This window comes from Sylvia atricapilla, chromosome 3 (genome assembly GCF_009819655.1).
Source record: "Sylvia atricapilla isolate bSylAtr1 chromosome 3, bSylAtr1.pri, whole genome shotgun sequence".
Classification (NCBI taxonomy): domain Eukaryota; kingdom Metazoa; phylum Chordata; class Aves; order Passeriformes; family Sylviidae; genus Sylvia; species Sylvia atricapilla.
This window is the reverse complement of record NC_089142.1, coordinates 40,712,212-40,729,661: the sequence shown is the minus strand read 5'-3', so window position 1 is coordinate 40,729,661 and position 17,450 is coordinate 40,712,212. Positions and strand designations below refer to the sequence as shown.

Sequence of the window (17,450 nt, the reverse complement as noted above, 5' to 3'; positions counted from 1 at the left end):
GATTTTACTCCACTCAGAATGTACATTTCATTGAGGTACCGTCTCCATTTTCCCATTTTCCTGGGATTAATTTATCCTCCTTTTCTAGGTTACTACCCCTTTTTTTAATTAATTGGTTGTACTTCTCAGCTGTTCACTATAAGGGCATGGCATTCAGTTATATTATCAGTTAAGAGAGAAAATGACTTTTTTTCATCGTTTGGGTAAGGGACTCTAAAGTTGTACCAGTGTATTCCCTTTCTTAAGAGTACCAAAATATTTTTCCTTTCGAAATAGGCAGGCATCCTTAAGCATTTGAAAGAAGGTTTTTCTTGAAGAGTCTTTTTTATATTTTTGGCCAATTTCAAATCCAACATTTTCTCTTCCATCTAACTATAAGCGTCAGTAGGCTTACTGCTTACCTGAGAAACACTATAAATCTGATATTTTAGGTTGAAAATCTGCAGGAACAGGTTTTTCATATTAATTCAGCCCTATTTTTATCTGCAGCTTGGACTGTGATGCCAGTAAGTAAATGTAATTGACAAATTTTAGCAGCACAGCAAATCTCGAATGCTCAGAAGTTACCTTTTTTTCTCGTTTTTCTGCTTCCTTTGGTATTTTTATTAAAAATTAAACCATTTTTCAAAATTCATTTTAAACAGAATCATCCCACTCCGAATTATCCTTTAGAATTCTGTCCAATGAGAGGCCAGATGGGGAAGAGGATTTTAGAACGAAATTTGCATCTTCTAGCATCCAAGTGGGAATTTTTAGCCTGCCCCAGTTTATTTCTGTCTAAGAGTGACACCCGGTGGTCAGTCGAGCTGAGGTACTGAGCCTTCCAGCCCGAGCCTGCCTCTGCCCTTGGGATGAGGCGGAAAGGAGGCGGGTTTCTGGCAGCCAGGTGCCTGAGTAGCATTGATGGAGACTGAATAGCAAATGAAACTTGCACATGGTTGGATATATAAAGAGTAAATACACTGAGAGATCCATCTTGCATCTTTTTTCTTCTGGTGTTTAATAGCATCATATTAGACTGGAGATGCTTATCTGTTCCCCCAAGGATAGGAAATAATTTAAATTTTGCTTATAAATATGTCAAGTATTCCCTTCTGTCACTGCATTCCTGTACAGCTGGTAAGCTGGGGACAGTTTACAAAAACTGCTCTACAGGGTGAAACAGAGTTGTCAGGCTTTATAAACCATCTGGAACAGCAAGATGCTTTTCATGCCCTGAAATTCCCAAGCCCTGCTTTTTTACACCATATGTAAAATTGATATCTTCCTATAAAAGTATAAGACTTAACCTATGAAATTATAATAAGAAGTTCCAGATTTCTGATTAAGTTTTTGATCTCATTACTGAGGTGGAAGCCGTGTTCCACACATGACTTACAGCACCAAATATCTTGCAGCAGCCACAGCAATTCCTCAGCAGTGCCATTCTCCAGCTCCTCAGGGCTCTTCTCTGCCCATCAGTGCCCTGGCACATGGCACTAGCAAACAACAGTTCTACAAAATAAACTCAAAGTCCAGTTTACCGACTTGTCTAGAAAAAAAATCTGAGAGTGAGACAGAGACATTTCATGACCTTTGCCAGAAAACTTTCTCTAAACATCTTGTAGTAGGTAAGACTCATCCAATACGCCCATGACTCCTTTATGGAGGGTGCTCCAGATTAGGAGTTAGGTTGTCAATGACAAAAGTGCCTTTCAAGGACAGCCAGAAAGGGGACTAGTGAGAGGTGGGAGCAGGACTGGTGGGGTTTTACATGAGCTCCGCTCACACAGACAATGGATTGTTCATTGAAAGTTTGAGCCTGTTCTTTGGTCCATTCATTCTTCTCCCAAGGTCTGTTTTTTCTCCATGTGCTAAAAAAATGTTGGGAAGATCCTATTTTCTGGTTTTGTCAATAAGGAGAACTAGCATTCTACTAAGTTGGCTTTACCCTAATAGCTCTGCTCTTTTCTTCTTTTATATTTCTAAATGAACGGCAGGACCAAGTGTGCTTATAAAACTTCTTCGCTGTCATGACAGATCTACCATCTTCTTATTGATTCTTTTCTGATTATCTAAATCAAAGTTGTGAAATGGAATTAAAGATGAGAGGCTAGCTGAAGTGTGTATATATATATCTAACAGGATATTTCTGATTTTCCTCATAGTCAGGATTTTGAAACATACTATTATATTTAAAAGAAACTCAAATATGCTATTATGACAAATGCATAGTAAGACACTCAGCCATAAAATCTTCATAATGATGCCAGGCAATGCCATGTTAATGTAACAAATATATGGTTATAGTTTCTGAATGGATTTTACTGATTTAGAGGACTTTCATGCGAGGTAAAATCAATATTAAGATTGTTTCCATTAAATTTTAGGAAAGGAAGAGAGTGATTTGACATTTTTGTCAAATTTTGACAATATTGTTTGTAAATATTTTCTTTAAGTCTTTCTGACCTGCATGCATTAAAATAATGTTATAGCAATAACAAAAGCCAGATACTCAAAAAATGACTGTCAGTCCACACTTGAACTTAGTTCCTGAGGAAACAATTTGCTGCATAACATCACCAGGGCAAACAAGGTAGCTTCTAAAATGATTTTCAAATAAAATGCAGGAGCTGTTTGGACTAGTGCCCTGAGGTCCACACTTCCATCCAAAGTAAGACATCAATTCAATAAGAGGCAGGTTATTTCTGCAACCAGTAGAAGAGGAATACTGATATATATTAGTTTGACTATGCTAAATCAGTGTGGTCTTGATTTTATGATAGTTGCACTTCTGCATGGAAATGCATTGCTCTCAGGGTAACAAGATTATATATCTGTTGTATTCATTCTTGTTTACTCTCTGTTCTTTGTTACTTTTCAGTATCCTTTTCTTCCTTGTTTCTTCCCTTCTTTTCTGCTGCCAGATCTGTTTTTCCTGTTAGTCTCTATATTCTAAATCTGTCTTCCCTCAGTTTCTATCTCCCCTTCCTCTATCCTTCCTTTAGTCCTTCCCTCTTGTATAACTTGTTATACCTCTCTTCCCAGGACTTCATCCTTATTTCATTTTTTTCTAAATCCTATCAGCCTGCTAGCTATTCAGTTATTTTGAAAGTCCCATTATAGCTTCAGAGTTTCTAAACTCTAGTTAGTAGCTCTCTTAATTCCCTCAGTATAACTTTTCCATCTTTACTTCTTTCCCAACAGCTGAAGAAGGAAATATTATTGCACGTAGACTGAGCATCTATTTAGTCATGTCTGAAAAAAAAGTGTAAAAAAAAGAAGGAAACATCTACAGCTATAGAAATTTTTGGAGTCCTTATATATGAGTGTGCTTGCTTATATGGCTGTTCCAACCAGATTCATTTTTATTTTTCTTCATTAATTTTCTGGCCTTTATCTCATTTCTATTGTCATTTGGTGTTAACTAGCTGGCTGAAATGTTTTTTGAAATTGGACTAAGCAAATGTGGGTAATAAGACAGAGCCCTAAAGGTACCAAATTCTGTAGCCTCAAAATACTTGCAAATTTTCCTTGTTGTCAAATGCTGCCCCTGGCAGACAAAATTCATTTTGTGCTCCATTAGGCTCTTCTGTCTTCAGTTTTCTCTATCATGCCTGCCCCTATCTTCTCTTAGCTGCCTTCTACAGGAGCTTCTGTAGCACTTAGCATCAAAAATGCAGTTCTTCAGAAAAACCTGTCAACGCAAGAATTTAAATCTGAAAAAATTACACAGTGCTACCAGCTTGGGGCAATGTACCCTGTGCATAAAGAGACCTTTTTATCTTTGGATGTTGGTCCTTGTGACCAATTACTAAACCCATCTTTCCAACTTATTTTTATCATGACATGATAACATAGTGGCTGTCACAAAGACCAGTAACATTTCCAGCGTTAATTCTGCTGATGCACAATTTTGCTTTAACATGCAACTCAAAAATTCCTAAAAGATGCCAACAAAATACCACATCTTTTGCTGTAATTCCAAGGGAACATACCGCCCTTGGATCTTTTCCTTTTTAACCTTTTAAACCTTTTAAAAAACCTATTTAAATAGAATTAAATATTTGCAAAGAGAGGCTAGAAATTTCATGTGCACGTTTCACTGTCTTAAAATGTCAGAGAAATTAAATTGCATCATTGTGAGAACCAAGCATTCTACTGAGCTGACTGTATGTTTCTTTCTCTTCATGATGGTGCAGCCATCTTACTTCTGTGATGATTTTAAGCAAGGGGTTGGAGCAAGAATGGTTCTAGGGGTAATATGAGTAACCTCGCCCCAATTCCAGGACAGAAGACAAGGGAAGGCTAGATAAACTTCTTGGACTGGACAAAAGGATAGATGTAGATACAGATACAGATATAGATGATACAGATATAGACATAAGAAACACTATATAATGTAGAAAGGAAGCAAAGAAAATGGATGGTGAATGTTTATTTACTGTTTATAATACTGCAATTTGGCCGAATGCTTATTTGTTGACTCTTTTTGGAATTAGGAACTACTAAATTGAATTAGCAAGTGATATTTTTTAAAATAAGAACTTTTTATGAATACTGCAGTTTGGCCATAGACCTCATTATCAAATAAAGACTAATTTTATGCTAAAAGTTTAAATGGATGTTAAAAGCAAAGAGACCAAAGCATGGAGGAAGATCCTACCTGGGGTGCAGCATTTCCTTCAAAATCCTGGCATCTTGGAGTGAACATAAAGGGAAGTGTCTCTTTCTGTTTACCCTGTTCCTGCAGGTTCTTTCCTAAGGTTCTGCTCTTGGTGCAGAGAGACAGGATACCAGGTGGCAGTATTTCCTAGATCCAATGTGTCCTCCCCACTTCCAGCCATCACTCTGACTGTACAGCTGTTCTTGCATCAGTATTTTATCAGCATAGATCTTGGTTTTGTCACTAAGCATTTGAAATTAGTTGCTTTTTAAAAGCACAATATTTTAAACACATTTCAAAAATATAGGAAAGAACGCTATGCATGATGGTTGAACAAGGTCAATTTCAGATCAGTAAAGAGTTTCCCAAATCCGGACAAGTAGTGTCTGAGCAGGATGCCTTTCTTATTCTTTACACAACTTAAACCAGAGGATGTTATACCAACAGATGGAGACTTAGAAACCATGACATCCCTAGGCCAGCCAGAGCTGCAGACCTGCCCTGTCAATTGGCCAGTGAATTCAGATCAATGGTGTAAGAGAAATATTATCTTCTTCCCCACAGCTCAATGTCTCTGTCTCCAAATGAATTCTATGGATGCACTGATGGACACAGTAAAACTGGCAGGTGGCTTGAATTCCTGGGTCATGTGAAAGACTCAGTTCAGTCCGAGGAGGCATCTGGTCCTGCTAAAGAACTGGAGAGGGTCTTCAGACTTTATAGTGGGAGGTACAGGATTTCCAGAAATTCAATTCTTGAGAGCAGCATTTTAAGAGGAGTTTCCTTACCATGGCAGAAATTATTCGGGATGCTACAGGACCCACTGCTCCCTAAAGAGAGTGCAGAGTTCTCTCACAGCTGAGAAACCTGTATCAGTTTTCACAACCACAGGGCATTAAAATCAGAAAACAAATAGTACACCAAAGAGCAAATATTTCAAGGAATGGGCATAATGGCTCCATTTGTTCCTGCTTTGCTGTTCTGCACGCCTAAAAGAGAAATACATGCAGAAAATAATGAAAAATACAAACACTGTAGCCTGTTTTCACATGGGGAATTATCTGCATCCTCTTAAACTGAAGACTGTTTGTAAGTAGTGTCTTGGACTAGCACGTATCTTTATGAACACACACTGATCTACTCTGAGGAGACAGAGACAATTTGGTGAATATCTGTGAGTGTCTCCGGGGTCAGCTAACAATGTCTCACATTTTCTGTTTGAAGGCAGAGTTGAGAACAGCTAGGGATCGATCTTCTGGCACAGACTTTGTTGCTGTGATAAAGACTGAAAATATCATAAAATATAGATCTCAGGTGTCATAATATATCCATATAATGTGTCATTCAAAAAGAGAGAAAAAGAGGTAAAAACAAGTTGGCCAATTTTCTGCTCTTGTAGTTTGCTGCTTGCTACTTGATGATGATCTTTGAAGAAAAAATTCTTTAACAAAAATCCTTCTAAAATCAATCAGGCTTTCCTATCATAGGCCAAGCTCACTGTGGCTCTGTCACATCAATTCCTACATTTGAAGAATCTTCTTGAATAAATTTCAAGAACATTTTCTCTATTCCATTCACTCTGGTTTCTCAGTTTAGGTGACTGAGATAATAGTTCTCTCACAGAGGTTAAGGGAAATTGTTAGCAGGGAGAAAAATTGTGATGAGATTTCATTTCAACACAGACTCAAAGAAGGTTTGACAGCTGGTGGTTCCAATTTAACTTCCAGCCATCCCATTCCTCAGAGGAAAGCTGAAAGTTATACCTTACATTTTATACAGCATCCCATGCAAATTTTCTTTCTTCCATAACCAAAACAACTGCTTTACCCAATGTTCTCATTTTCTACCTTTATAAAGAACAATTCTTGTCAACTTTCTTTATAAATGAGTAACAAAAAAAGGAAATAAATAATAGAGGATATGTCTCAAAGGAAAAATAAATCAAAGCATTCCATCAGAGGCAAAATTATTATGCATACAAACAATTACTTTTCTGAAGAACAATACATAAGACATCACTTTATAAAAATTAAAATTATGGAAAATCTTACTTCTTTCTTAGTAGTTTGTTTCAGTGCTATTCACTCTCACTGCTTGCATTTTGCTGTGTTCCCAAATTAAATTTTCCTGTTTTCAGCTTCCAGTCATTAATTTTTATGACCCTTTGCCTCTTCTGGACCAAAAAGATCTTTACTAAAATCTTTTGCAGTCCTTCTTTCTGAGGAAAAACTTGGTCTTCTTATTGATGAAATAAATAGATTCATCTTCTTGGCTGTAAGAAATAATCTTCAAGTCTTGAATTATTTTTTCTGCTCTTTTTTATGTTCTACATAATTTTTCTTTCTTGTGTAATGTCCAGTAGTGAGGTAAACTGAACCCCCAATTCCTACTGCCACCACCTCACTTGTCCAGCTGTAGATGTTTTTTCCTTGCTGAGTTGCACAGAGAAACTTCTGTTTAGCTGATCACCAGGATTTTCTAAATATCTTTTTGTTATCAGAGGGTACTTCAGGGGTTGCTTCTGTGCAGAGACATCTGTTTGAATGCCACACAAAATATCTAAAAACCTCCTATTTATTGGCCTTTCTCCTTCAGCTTTATTCCAGATTCGGCAATTCCAGAACTCTTCACTTTATAAGAAACGGAAAAGTTCATGTTCTTTTTCCTAACACTGTCACCAAGTTAAATTAAACCTATAGGATAAAATCACAGTTTGGTTTCTGAGTTTATGAGTGTATCTGACACTGGAAAGCTTTGTGTTTGCATTTTAGTATATGGTATATCAATAAGCCTGTGTTATTGGTATAAAATGTAGGTTGACAAGAATTATAGAGCAGAAAAGGAAAAAAAGTCTTGATTTATATACAATGTTGAAATATTTATTCTGGAATTAAAGTAATGGATGGGGAAGTGATTAATAATAGCACCAAGACTTTCAATTCTTCTAGTAATAAAAATAATTATAAAGAATATGAATTCGTAATTATTCCATCCATTTTGTTGAAAGTCATTTCTATTCTTTTATATTTTATTGTCCCCAGGATCTGTCACAATTTGGTATATGCAGTTATATAGGGCCATCACAAGCCCTTGTTTACTCTGAGATGGAAGAATGGGAGAAGATAATCTGTTAGAATGCTTGCACTCTGCTCTAAGGAAGATTGAGCTCAAAGAGGCAAAATCTTTTATTCAGGGATAGGTGATACAACTGTATTGAACATTATATCTCCATCTTTCTTCTCAAGCTGAGTATTGCTTAAATTTAATCAATTAAATTAATTAATTGATTAAAGTATCTCCAGGGAATATTAATTGTTTTCTGTTATAACATGGAAAGAGTATGCAAAGTGCAGAGTGAGAAGGAGAATCCATGTTGCCCTTAGGAACACAAATAGAATTAAAGTACACTTTAACATGCACTCTGCAATACATTAGACCAGCAAAGTTTTAAAAAGACTGTCTCTTGAATGAAATGCTGACCTTTTTCCAGTAGAAGGTTTATCTCTGCATCAATTTAGTTTTTGGATTGGCATTTTAGTTCCCAACAGAAATGTGTTTTTTAAGTGACTCTCACAGGCATCCCGACTTACCACCCTGTGGTGAACAGGCCAAAGCTATCTCAGAGCGCTTCCTGACATCAAAGAGTGGCTTGGCTTGGAAGGGACCTTTAAAAAACAGCTAGTCCAACCCAATTGGACTAGTAGGACATCTTACATGAGTGGGTTTATTTTCGAAAACAAATAAGAGAATTTCCTCCTTGCAGTGATTTAGAGTGACTCAGCTGCTAAGAGGCAACAAGGCCATGGGAATAGACTAGATCCACTCTGTGGCCAACACCCCAAAAATATGTGAAGCATGAATCTAGGAACCTCAACATTGACTGAGTCACCACAGAAAACTTTCGGCCCAACTGAGACACACTGCAGGCCTGAAAATGTAAGATGTACTGCAGTAAGAATAACAACAAATAACATGGTTAGTAAATAAATCTGTACTTATCCACAAGGTCCACCTCAAGTGAGCATTTATAAATTCAGCTATGAGAGCAAACAATTAATGAAAATATTCTATTTATCCTTTCTGTTCCTTTTGACAAGATCAACACTTCCTGATTAATGCATATTTCTAAAATTCAGATTATCCTTCTCTATTTACTCAGTTGAGGTTACAGTAGAGCATGAACTAAAACTTTTTTTGCTATAAATTGTATGCATTTCTAAGATGACTATCAGAGTATGTCAGCCTTCTGCTCACTTTTTAGAACACAAGGAGGTTGTCACTGGTAGAGAGGATTCTCTGGATTCTGCCACAGATAGAGAGGATTCTCAGTTTTGTACTGAATCTGGCAGACAGAAATACTTGTCACCAATATGTCTTTATTAAGAAAGGTACTGGGAAACCAAAAGGCATGGGGAGAGAGATGCTAGGGAATACAGAGCATGAGAATAGTAGAGAGAATATCTGTCTACTGCAGCTTTTGCAAAAGACCTTCACCTATGAAAATGCAGAAATAAACTGAAGAGGTGGTGAAGCCCAAGAGAGGTTTTGGGTTTATGTCTCAGGATTATGTAGGAAATTTTTTGTCGTACATTTCAACATAGAAGAATATCATGCAAGTGCTAGTAGTGATCTCAAAGTGCCAGGTTAAAAAAAAAAAAAAAAAAAAAAAAAAAAAAAAAAAAAAAAAAGGAAAATTAAAATAAATGGACTGAAAGATAAGAAAATCAATGTTCTATCTATAGATATTCCTTATAAGTATTCCAATTCCTAATTAACAACGACATCTTCCATCGCAGCTGCTTGTGGCTCCGCAGAGGCCGAGTCTCGGCCGTGCAGCAGCCCAGCAGCAGATGGAGCTCTCGGCTTGCATTTGAACGGCCTTTTCCAGCCTCAATTTCGTCTTTTTGTACTTCTTTAATATCTTTCCGTTTGCCAATTATTAATTTATTTTGCAGCATTACTCCGTTGAAATTTAGAAACAAGTTGAAATAGGGAAAAGAAATTTGAAAATTTTTTTCACACTGAGAAACTATATTTCTTTTTGGGCTTTCATGCTACGTATGTCTTTTACAAAGCCATGGATATTCTTGTCCAACAACAATAAAAATAATTTTTTTTCTGTAGCTGAATCAGGCTCTAAATGAGATCACACCTGTAAAAGTTTTATTAGATGCGTTTCTAATGAAAATCACTTTTTTAGTAGAAGTAAATTAGTAATTGATTAGTAAAAAGTAACTATATTATTATTTTATTATATGAGCTATATCATGTAATTGGTTTCATAGAAGATTTCATCCAAGGTCTGACCTGGGGTGATTTGCATTTAAAAATACTGGTTTAGATGTTTATTTACTGCAGAGGATTTGAAATGCCATTCTTATTTGGACAAAAGAGTTTCCATGTTGCTTTAAAGTTAAAGAAATCAGACACACTTTTGGTCCAAGATAGCTGACAGGACAGGTGACAGCATCCTTTTACATGCCATCTTAGCCAGCAGGAATCCCAAATTTCAGGTGCTCCAAAGCCTTATCACTCGATTGTTTGCAGCAACTGATTTAATTCTGAGTAAAATGCCATGTTCCCCAGCTCCAGGGACATAGTCTGACACAGGGAGTTTGGAATGGGGAAGGTGGGACATGGGGTTTGCAGGCAGAAAAGAAACCCCAGAGTTATGGGATGAGATAAGGAATATGTACAAAGCAGCCTGGCTGTGACACCCTTGCTAAGGGTGCTTTCCAGAAATGACTGAGAGGAATGGCATCAAGTTTCTGCTTACAATGGTATTTAGTTTTCGTCTCTAATTTTATTTGAAATACATAAGCCATATTCAGGACAAGGATTAGAGCCCAAGATTTCTGTATTTACAAAGGAAAGTAGGGAGTTTGCTCCAAATGTGCAGGGAGTTTTTGCAAGCTACTGTCTCTTGTCAGTGGACTGATTTCTGCAATAAAAAGAATGCTTTGATTCCTCTTTCTCTGAGAGTCATGTGGCTTTACCAAATTTTTAAAACTACTTTAGAAGACTTTATGTTAAAGTACCCTTGCAAAGCACATTTGTTCTATTATCTAAATATGGTCTACTATGTAAAGACAGATTGTGATCTCTGAGGAGAATAAAAATGTTTCCTTTTCATTAAATTAATAATTCCAAATGCACAATAGTAAAAGTCATAGACATACCAGGTAGAATTCCTGGGAGAATGTGCTGCAAAGGGAAGCTTGGTGCTTCTCGAAGGTCTTTTTTTCCTTCAGCAGCAAATAGATTGTGGTCAATCTGTCTTAATCTTTCAGGAGCAGAACTGCAGGGAGAAGTATTGACAGGTAGCAGACAGGAGTCATATATGATCAGCTTGGTCATATACATTTCATATATTTCCAAAATATACTGGAGAGGTTCCTTAGCTTGACCATTTTGATTTAAATTTGTAAAGAAATTTTAGACTCTCTCTTTTGACCTCTTGGGCATTTATCTGTTTAAAGAATTTCCAAAGAGTAGAACCTGGCAGAGAAGGAAAATCCAGCTGCCAGGAGCAGACTGCCAAAGGTTGCCAAGCTCTGTAGTGGGTAAAGGGTACAAAGAGAGCATGACTGGTAGGGAAATTGAGCTTTTCAGCCTAGAGAGACAGTTATGTGAATGCTGAAGCCAAACATAAAATCAAAACAGGTAATTCAGCTCAGAAAAGCCTACTTAAGTACTATTACACTAGACCCCCTGAAAGGACAGTCAATTTTGAAAGTGCCTGCTGTGTGGGGTTTTGAGCCAACACAGGGAAATTCAAGTGGCAAATGGGCATGAAACAGTATTATGTGTTTTTTCTTCACCACCACCATGCTTGTGCTCTCCAGCTCAGTCTGTTTCTCTCTGTAGAATATTACTTTCTGCACAACAGTTTGCCTCCATGAAAAGAAGCAACACAGCAAATTATTTTAATGTGTTTAATATCACATTAAAATAATTCAACAAAGTTTTCCATTTTTTCTGATTTCAGAAGCATTGAGAAACTTTAAGTTATTCTTGTATATTCTTTGTATTCACATCCAGCAGCTTTGAGCAGAAGCTAAATTGTTCTGGATATATGAAAATATGTTTATTTATATATATATATATGAAACATAAACATATGCTACATGAAATATATTACCACAATGAACAGGTATAACAAAATTAGAACTCTTTTCAGGAAAAGTCAGTGTAGACAGGGATGACTCAATGTAAGAATCACTGAAAATTATTTGAATGCACTTATTCTGCAATTTTTTTCCTAATCCAAGAACCTGTGGTTAAAAACTACCAGCAGTTTTTACACAATATTCTGTACAGTTTCATGAACTCTGCTCCATTTACACAGAAGATCTTTTAAGGACAAGCTTGAAACACATCTATAAATATTTAGACTATCTGTCACAAAGATTGACTTTTACATTTGTTACTTGATGATCCAAGCAATCTGCTTATGTACCTGCAGTAGGATAATGCATCTATTTTCAAAACCTCTGTATAGATATAGACACAGATTAGATATGTCAAGGAAGAATTTGGGTCCTTAAGTAAGGGGCAGCAAAAGGATGCTGTTCAAGAAAGACAGAGCAGCAGCATGTTTAACTCCAGGATCTTTGTTCCTATGCATTGCCCCCTTATGGGGTAATTTGTCTTATGCCAGGGGCCAAACAGGTTCTCAGATAATCCTAGGACAGACAGCAGTTTGTACAGTTGCCTCTGACTTCCCACAACTGTAACTGAAGTCTTTTGACATCATCAAAATCCTTATGTTAACATGAGGGTGAATAATACAGTTAAACAGTGTAGTTGGTTTTGAGACAGCCTTCTCAACTAGTTCTGTGCTGTCCTGAGTTTGTGACTTTAATGTGCAGCACATCTGCAGGTCTTCAGAAACATCAAAGCATCAGTAAAAACAAAAAAACCCTTTAAACTAACATCCATAAATAATACTACATCTCATAAGTATGAGAGTTTGAAGACTGAGGGTGGCATCTACAAGGAGGTCCAATTTTTTAAAAATATTTCTGTTCTTCTTCACACAGGGTGTTTTTAACTTGTCAAGGAAAGGCATGCTGTACTGCACTTTCCTCCCCACTCATAGCTGGCATGGCTTTCATCTTCCTGCTTGATGCACAGTTGTTTTTTTTTTCCTCTGCCTTGCTTGTGGCAGAAAAATGCTGCCTGAACATTTATTGCCTTACCTGCTCAAGAGTGGTTGCTCCCATTTGCAACAGGATTTACCAGCACTTTGGGAAATTGGCCAATAAGCTTGTAGGGAGATCTTCTTGTAAAAAGAAATAGGAACTCCACTGCATAATCGGTCAGCATCACTGTTCTTTTTGACAAAACAGAAGAGGGGGAAAGAGCAAACCCATGAAGGTACAAACTGTCAATATTTAGGTCTATGTTCATACATCTTGTTTCATTTAGAGGAAAAGCTCTGATGAGTCTGCCTGTACTAAGGGAGACAAGCAGTGAGACAGTGAGAAACTGATCTCTGTGCTTGGAAGGATGATTTCTGAATACATCCGCAAGGTTTCCCCATGTTCTGCCATCACTGAGGATTGTTTCCCCAGCATTCAACCACAGAGCAGGGTTCTGTCACCCTACACCTCTGTCCCCTCCATACATTTCAAGGACAGCTGCTGTTATGAGCAGGTGTAGAGCTAAATTTTTTTGCTCCAAGAAGTGTCATGCACCTTTAAGCCATTTAACATACACCATCTGTAATCATGAGAAGAACCTTGGCCTGGCCTAGAAAACACTCACTGACTTTCAGAGTCAGTCCTAGAGTGATTAACTAGAGTCACAAAACCATAGATCATGAAGAAAACTCATTAAACATTCTAATATATGGCCTCTTTCAACTCCTGGGGATTCCTACAAGCTGTGAACGTACCTCAAATACTAAGTGTGATTTTTACCTCAGCACAAATGCCTCCTCCAAGTGACTAGTTGCCTTTCCTGAGACAGTGCAAGTAGAGGAACTACTTGGACAGGACTGTAACTTTTTCCTTCTCTCTTTAAGAGAGAAGTTAATATTATACAGACCAGATTCTAAGTTTACCCCTTTATCCTATCCTTAGCTATTTTTTTTTTTTTTTTTTTTTTAACTCCTTGGCCCTGAAGAATACTGCTCCTTTCAAACTCTGATGTTTATTTGGCTTTCTTTTTTCAGTTTTGTGACAAAGGAAATAAGCTTGCATGGAATCCCTGTCAGTAAAAAAGAGTGCACAATGAGAATCTTAGTCTTGCTCTTTGGAAGAGCTCTACTTGATGTCAATGGCATTTGTCTGTGAGATGAAGATCCCTGTTCAGAGCCCATCCCATTATCTTGTAGCATAGTGGGGGAAAAGTTGTATCCCTCCACAGCTTCCTATCATCACTGCAGTTGTAAGAGTTTCTGCAGCCTGTTGGTGCCCACTCATAATTTTTACCAATGGCAACTGGATATGATAACAATCATTCATCATCATTTTTACCTATATGGATCACATTAACCCTAACAGGTTGCTGAAAACCACCTAGAATTATCAGTGAGTATTTCTAATCAAAACCAGCACTAAAAAGTTCACCATCAGAAATTATTTACAAGCTACTATGAGAAAACTTTTGTCCCCCACCTTCTATTCTTCATTAAAAGCACTGCTTCGGTCAGACCTTGAAATTCTTAAGGTCTGAAACTGGAGTCTAACAAGATAATAATTATCTCCTATCAATTTTTTACTTGTCCTTTATCACTGCAAAATGTCACCTTTGTGTGGAAGGACAGCAGAACACAATGCTGCAGGAATGCTGTGACAAAGGTCTGCTGCAGCTCATTTCCCAAGGCTGAAAGTGAGCACCTTGAAACAAGACTCTAAAGGCACCTGAACAATGAAAAATGTTCAGGCACTATCTCAGCATAAGAATGGCCTCACATTTTGAATTCCTGAATGAAAAAAACATGAAGCCATATTTGTCAGTGTCTCACTGGTTTGATGCTCATATTTTTTAGTCTTTTTAGGGGCTACCACCAGCATAAATCAAGAAATAAGTACAGCTTTCACAGAACAGGAGTTTTAGCCTGTCCTCAACCTCCATTATATCTACATATCCATAAATTTTCAGGCACTTGCCCCTGCCTGGAGGCTGGATAAAGGTGGAGAATAGGGATGATCCACTGCAAGAGCAAACTCACAGCATGGAAGCTGGACATATCAGCTGGAAGGGGTAGATGGTATAAGTTGGAGTGGGTGCCACCTCCCAGTCCTGGGATTTCTCCACCTCTTTATACAGTGTTATTCTCCAGGAGACATCAGACACCAATGTGGCAAGCAAGAGAAAAAGTCCTCTGCTGTCAGAAAGCTTGGGGAGGGTTCTCCTCCAATGCTTTAAGTTAACATAACTTGTCAAGAAGTCTAAACTGAAACATCACTAAAAGAAGAGGCATTAAATGTGGTTAATTTCACAGAGCCTCAGGGAGAAATGTGTTTGTGCTCTAACACAGTACAAGATTCCTGTTTAGAGTTAAATGGGCAAATGGCTGCCACCCACAACCCCACAGATTCTGAAGACTTTCCTCACGTAATATTAGTTATCCACATCACAGCCAGCTTCTGGCTCCTGGCAGGGTGATCAAGCCCTCTGGCAAGCTCCATCACTTCACCCACTCTGGTTGTGCAGAGAACTGTGCTGTACTGAACCACACACGCCTGGTCACTTCCTTCTTAATGTCTGGGCTCACAGTCCTGCTCAAAATGAACTTAAAGCTTGTGGGAAAAAAAAATGCTTGAGAAATTTTCCTCAGCACAGAAGTCTCCGTTTTCCACAGGAGAAATAAGAGTAGTGCAACAAAGCTCCTCAAAGGGATGAATGAGAAGTTCAGCCCCCAGCCACTGCTCCACTGCTTCCTCTGCAGTTGGCTCTGAATGCCAACAAGCTGGGGTGCAGGTGGCATTTCTGCTTATGGCCAGTGTCTTTGGTTGACATACATTTATGTGAAACAGAATGGCAAAGACAGACATCTTTTGATTCAGCCTAAATCTGAGTATTTTCTGAGGTGCCTTGCCCCTACTTTCTGATTGTCTCCAAATAATGTGTCTGATTTCAAATTCCAAAGAAGCTAAGGCTTTTGACTGTTTGCACTAGCCAATAAGTAATTCACTTGAAATGTGGAAAGGATAAAACTTCAGGGTCACAAGCCACTCTAGATCTGTGAAGAGCTGACATCACTGAGAGCTGTGTGCTTGGAACAAGGACAGTGCACAACGGCACTCTCAAAGATGACTTATAAATGTTTCTATTGGTTTTTCATGGCTAGGCTTAATGGTATTATCTGTGTCCTTAACAGAATATTCAACAAATGAAAAATTTGTCTGATAACCCACTCTACTGAGCAGCATGTCCTGACAGCTAGGGACTCCCACTGCACCGCCTCAACTGAAACAGACCAATTTGACCAATGTCATTTTTCACCAACTGAAGCCTTTTCATCTCATTTTTATCTGTGACAGCCTATCTCCAGTAACCACCATTTACACTGACAACAATCTCCTTCCACCACATGCTCCACTTGTCAACAACAGCCACTTTGTTAATACAAAAGTAGTTTTTTGGAATTTTGCTCAGAGTCTCACTCAAGTGTAACCGTATATCTTCCTTCAAAATCCTCATCATCATCTTTTGCACTGCTTTGCTTAGCCAGCTAAGGGTCTAGAAATTAGAGCCACATTTCCTCTTTCAAATATATTTATTTGTTGTCATAGAATCATAGAATTATTTGGGCTGGAAGCAACCTTCAAGACCAAGCTCCCTGCTATGGGCAAGAGCACATTTCACTAAACAAGGTTGCTCAGAGGCCCTTCCAATCTAGCCTTGCACTCCAAGGATAGAGCATCCACAGCTTCTCTTGACAACCTGTTCCCATGCCTCACCACCCTCACAGCAAAAATCTTATTCCTAGTATCTAATCTAGACCTGCTCCCTTTAAGTATGAAGCCAATTCCCCTTGTCCTGTCACTACATGGTCTTGTGAAAAGTCCCTCTCCAGCTTTCTTGTGGGCTCCCTTCAGGTACTGGAAGGCCACAATTAGGTCACCCTGAAGTCTTCTCTTTTGCAGGCTAAACAGATCCAATTCTCTTAGCCTTTCCTCATGTTAGAGGTTCTCCATCTCTCTAATCACCTCTGTGGCCCTACTCTGGACGAGTTCATGTCCTTCCTGTACTGAGTTCCGCAGAGCCGGATGCAGGACTCCAGGTGGGGTCTCACCAGAGAAGCACAGAGGGACAGAATGCCCTCCAGCACACCACTGGCCACCCTGCTTTTGGTACAGCCCAGAATACAATTCGCTCTCTGGGCTGGAAGCACCCACTGCCAGCTCATGTCCAGCCTCTCATCCACCAGCATGGATGTGTGCATTTGAGGATAATGCAGAAGCAGTCGTTCTCATTTCTGTATTTCTTCTTATCTTATGATTTCCATTTAAATTCCCACAAACCTAGGATGGATGCATTCTCATTTAACATCTTTCTGCCTCGCTACCCATTTCTAGGCCTGGCAAACCAACTCTGGAGTGAAGGTTCAGTGTAGATATTGTGATAGGAGGAAGGGAAGGAGCATGGAAAGATGCATATCTTCCAGTGGAGAGTGGTAGATCAGCAGGTAGTCTCTGGACACTGGGGACATTTACTGGGATGAAGGTTGTCCAGTGGACCACTGTTACCACTGCCAGGGACACCTGCTCCAAATTCTGCTGATTAATATGGTCATCCTGACCTTCAGCTGTTTTATCTGTTGTATGTCAAAGAGACATTTCCTTGCATT

General features: G+C 38.4%; 1 long non-coding RNA gene across 1 annotated transcript in view; it reads left to right on the top strand.

The window, feature by feature from the left end:
* LOC136358403 (uncharacterized) overlaps positions 1-9,350 on the top strand; it is a 92,071-nt gene extending 82,721 nt beyond the window's left edge. The window contains exon 2 of the long non-coding RNA XR_010743084.1: positions 9,289-9,350. This is a non-coding gene — a long non-coding RNA (uncharacterized lncRNA). The remainder of the gene's footprint in view (positions 1-9,288) is intronic.
* Positions 9,351-17,450: the final 8,100 nt, after the last annotated feature.